Genomic DNA, 5354 nt, shown 5'->3' on the forward strand with positions numbered 1-5354 from the left:
TTTTGACTGTGGTGTGTGTTTCTGCTGAAAACCAGTTGGTGACTTAAAGTTCGAGGGCTGCTTATGCAATGAATTATATTGCTATCAACTACAAGATATTGTGGTTTCCTTTATTGAGCTGTTTTTTTCAGCTATGAACTAATAATTAGATTATATGAAAACATTGTGTTTTTTATTTGACCAGGAAATGTAAAAGGCCTTCCAAGTTACAGCCATAAAATGTTTTCAGGAAAAAAAACTTTACAAATTTTAGTTAAAGTATGACAGTGGTAAACTCCTTCCCCATAGCATGTTCTTTTCTGTGTGACTGACAGGAGGTTTTGGTTTAGGGAACATTGTTTGTGTTATCCCCTGCTACCACATTACATGCTTTTCCAAGTGGATATGTTTCATGGTAGGTGGACACCTATTAACAAAAGTAATTTGTGCTTCTAGTCTAACATAACTGGTTCTCACTTGAGAGAGACTTGTATGTGGAGAGACTGTGTGTTCTTTTTTGACTGTTTCTTGCTTGCTTAGAGTAAAACTGAATAGCATACTAATAGTTCATTATTTTTGAGTAGATGTATGTCTTGTACCCTATGCTTTTGAAAAATCTAACAAGTGGTTGCTTTATTTCTCCTTTCTGTGCATGGTTACCTTCAGTGAAATTAGAGCTTTTGGTAGACTTACCTTGGATAATATTAGCTAGATAAGATAGAAAACAAATCCTTTGATCCTTCATGGTGAAACAATTCCTTGCAAATCCATTGCAAATTGTATTTGAAGGACCTCACGTAAGTGAAAGATTTTGCTGTTTCACTCACTTCCCTGCTTAAGAATTAACCTTGCATTTTGCAGAGAGGTCTTGGTGCACTATGAAGGTGGATGATGCCTGCATGACGTTTTTCAGCCACCTTCCAGTGTTGGTTGGCCTTAAAGCACAATGGGAAAACATATCTCTGGCAGTGTTGGCCAGTTCTAGGCACAGATATCCTCTGTGCTTAACCTTTTTGTGTCAGTAATACTTGGCTGACAGATTCCCATGAACGAATCCATCTTAAAGCAACCCTTTCTCATTCTTTAGGACCACATAAAAATAAGTCTGTTGTTCACAGAATCTTTTCATCAGGCCCTGGCAATATTTAAAACAGTTGTTCACCTGCTTGGAAGGGAAAAAAAAAAAGACTTTTAGTAAGGATTGGAGCATTTTAGCTATTTATTTGCTTGCTCACCTTTCTTCCCAGAGAGAGTGATTTGCCATTGGAATGGGCTGCCCAGGGAGGTGGTGGAGTCACCGTCCCTGGAGGTGTTCAGGAAAAGACTGGATGAGGCACTTAGTGCCATGTTCTAGTTGACTGAATAGGGCTGGGTGCTTGGTTGGACTGGATGATCTTGGAGGTCTCTTCCAACCTGCTTGATTCTATGATTCTGTGATTCATGGAGCAGTGTTGTTAACTTGCATTCCATCTGGATCCATTCCTTCTGGATGTTTTTGACTGTCTGAATTCTCATTTTTATCAGTTACCTTAACTTTGGGACACTTCTTTGGAGAAGACCTAGCATTTGAGTATGTTTTACTTGCACATCTGAACTATCAAGTAAGCAGTTGCAGAGATGTTGGAAACACAAGGCCTATTTTGTTGCATCTGTGTATTTAAGGGAGTTCCATCATAGTATATTGTTTTGTAGATTGTCAAGTCTAGCTAAAGGAAAGCATGAGAAATGCCCAGCAAAGTGTGTAGAAGCTGAACTTTCTAAGCTTCTAAGGGAGTATCTTCTAATTTAAAACCTTTTTTTTTTAAAGTCCACTAGATGGCAATTTTAAATTTGCAAGTGAATTTTTTAATTGATCTTTGTCCAAGTTTATGGCTGCAGCTTTCCTAACGTCAAAAGGAAGAGAACATGGCTCTGTTTTACAGATAGAGAGTGAAATCCTTCTGAATTAGCAATGAAACTTAAGTTTAGCAGTTCAGGAAGCTTGAAAGCCAAACTAGGGAACGTGGCATGCTCAGACCTATTTGACAGTGGCATTCAGCACTAGGAGGAAAATTGAAACCAGAAAGCTGCATGTGTCATGATATGCTAATAGCTATTTATGAATGTGCAGTATGTTTTCCATTGCCAGCTGTGCTCTTGGCAGCACACATGCGCTCAGGGCTAGGAGTTTTCTTTTCCTGGAGTTAGAGGTAGGTGTGGATGACCAGATCACTCCACATTTGCATGAGGCTTTGTGAAGTGGAGAGTTCCTGGCTGTAGCAATGATAGGAGTTATATCTTCATGTAGCTGGTGCAGGCTTTCTGCTGTGGGCAGGTTCTCACTTGCTAAGCTGGCTGCTTATTGAGACCTCTCGCACAGTTGCTGCTTCCTGCTCAGTCTCTTCCACTTAAAGTCTCTGAAGTGCTATGCCTTTTACATAGTTATCTGTCTCCTGAGAGCTGAAGCAGCAGCTTTGCTGTAGGTAAGGTGGAAACATAATCTTCGCGTAGCCTTGCCATGCTTGAAAACATTTGCCACATCTGACACAAAATGAAGTCCATCCTGACTTCTTACGCAAAACACCATGTCTGGTCCTTTAGGGTATGGATGTGTGGTTGGTATGTTGTCAGAGGTTGGATTTAATTCTTTGATATGTAGACAATTATGCATGATATTTTTGGGTGTCATTTGTGACCATTCGCTGTTGTCATGATGGCAACCTCTTTTATATTGGGTCATGATAGTTTCTTGTGTTGCCTTGCCTCCTTTCCGAGAATGAAAAGATCTCTCTGAACCCAGCAGGTAAAAAACAGAAATAGATAGACATGCTATTAAGTTAAAATACCTGAGTAGAAAAGTGCAAGAACGAAGAGTACAGCAGCATCGGAACTATAGAAGACACCTCATAGCAACACCACAGTGTTGTTGTTGAAGCTGTCAGGTTATTGTGGAATGAACTGTTCTGTGGATTCTTGTGGGCTCCTGTGGGAGGTTCTGTCATTGACTTCAGATAAATACTGTAAAGCCAAAAGGAAGGTATCAAAACTAAAATATCTGGCATTCAGGAAGTAGACTTGCGGTTGTCTGTGGCTAGCATAATGCCTTGAACAAAGGCTATCTCTAGTCTTCAGATGATTGCATTAAGGTCATAGCTACCATATTATCTGATGTTTGTCTGGTATAGGTACAGGCCACATGAATTACCAGGAGCATAATACATTAGTGTTAGAGATCTTGCTAAAGATTGTTGATATTGTTGATAGGCATGGATTAAATACCAGGTTTAAATAAATACCACTCAAAAGAGGGCTGTTTGAAATGAAATACTAAGTCTAGCCATTGGCTGAATTAACCCAAACTTATCTTCCAGTGGACAGGAGATCAGTTAATGACTTGATCAGGAGTGTGTAGATACATCGTTACCTAGACCCAGAATGCCTCCATTTAGTGTGGCAAGGGTAATGAGGAAGAATGAATACACTAGAGGGAGAAGCTGGCCACTGAAGGCCTTTAATCGAGTGCTATCATTGGTGGTACTTCAATTGCACAGAAGTAGATAGAGAGAGCAGGGAGTTGCTGGGGGTATTGCAGAACTAAATCAGTCAACTGGAATGGTGCGAATTGGTCTCTTCTAAAATAGTTCTGGTAAGAATGTTTCATGTTACATGAAAACATAAACATCCAGATGGTAAAATGCGATTGTCCCTTAATTCCAGTGCCAAATAATAGCAAAATGGCACAAATATCAAGTGGCTCCATGACATCATCAATTATCATCAATATTATTTTTTGTCTGACTTTATGTGTAGCTATAAACTTTGTCATGGGATGTGGATAAAGAGCAGATTGTTTCAGCAGTGGGAAGTAGCTCCTTCATCCACTCAGTTCCTCTAGAAAGATGACTGCAAGACCCTGGAATACCAGCCAATCCCCAGGACACACTGTTACTGCTGGGAAAGCGTGGTGGTTGGCAGTGTCTTGCTTTCCTGCAACCTGGCACCAGGTGGCTTTGGCAAGTGTGGGAACTATGGTGTCAGTCTCGCACAAGAGTACTATGAGGCATTACTTATCTGGGGCCAAACTGCTATTGGTCAGAGCAGGTTCCCTCTCCTTGCTACTTTGCTGTGGCTTGGTAATGGAGGTTTTGCTCCTATGCAGGGTAAGTGGCTGTGTTATGACAAGACTGTTCTAAATTTGCACTCACCCAGGACAAGAAACAAACCCAATCCGACGTTACAAAGGTGAGTTTGCTTTAGCAAGCTTGTTGCACCAGGCAAGGTTTGTGGAAAAGCATGAAGGATGTATTGCACTGAACAGTATCAGCTGTCATTTTACAAATTGAAGCATCCAAACCTTGTAGTCTTCTACAGCTGTGACTGAACTGAATTTAGAAGTTGGGCTGTTAAGTGGCTATGATAGGTGAAATGAATTCTTTTGGTTATGCAATTGAAGTGCTTAGGAATGTATACAAACAGAGAAAAACAAGTTGCTGAAAGAGAAGTTTTTGTAGAAAATATGACATTGCAGTACTGGGGGAAAAAAATTGTAACAATAACATTTTGCAATGATGCATAACTTCTCCAGAGGCGATGAGGGATACTTGATAGTATTCAGTGGGTGGAATAATAAGAGAGTTCTTGAAATAAAGAGAATTAGGGTGTCTAGAAACTTGTTCCTGTTTTCCGAAGGCTTTCTTATAGATGCCCTTAAGAAAGGGCTATTTAAGAACAATTAATACAGTGGAAACTTGTTTGAAGAAAACCCAAACAAGCAATAGGTGAAATAAAGGACTAATTACTCTGTTCTTAGCACAAAAATAATTGAAAAGAGACTTAAAATGACTTGCCACAGCAATACTGTATAGTTTGCTAGTGTTTAGAGAGGAGTTTTAAGAATAAAAAAGTTGGCTGTGACTTGAAGCAGTCAAATACAAGGAAATAGGCTTTGAGAAAAGATTATTTGAAAGTTCCTATGCTCTTAACTGCCGGTAACCTCTAGATACAACAGACCTGTGGATTCTCCCTACTGTGAGTAAGTGAAAGGAAAGAATAACCTTCAGCGAGAAAGAGGTGGCAGTTTTATGTTGTGGAGCATTGACAAGTGCATTAGATGAAGAAGTAAAAGAAAACCATCTTGATATAGGAGGACATTACACGGAAAAGGTAAGCAAAGTTTAAAAGGAGCAAGTATCTATGTATTTGCTGTGTTTTGCAGAAAACGAAAAGTGGGAAGTTGTCAGTGAGTAGCCGGTGAAAAACTTCTTCTAAGTGTTTCAATGAACCACGTCATTTTGGGTACAAGAGAGGGTGCATGAGCACCCTCTGGAGGACATTTAAAAGGATTTCCGACGGGATATCCTTTGCTTTCTTAGAAGTTGGGTACTCCGTCCTTACTG

Source organism: Pogoniulus pusillus, chromosome 5 (genome assembly GCF_015220805.1).
Source record: "Pogoniulus pusillus isolate bPogPus1 chromosome 5, bPogPus1.pri, whole genome shotgun sequence".
Taxonomy (NCBI): Eukaryota; Metazoa; Chordata; class Aves; order Piciformes; family Lybiidae; genus Pogoniulus; species Pogoniulus pusillus.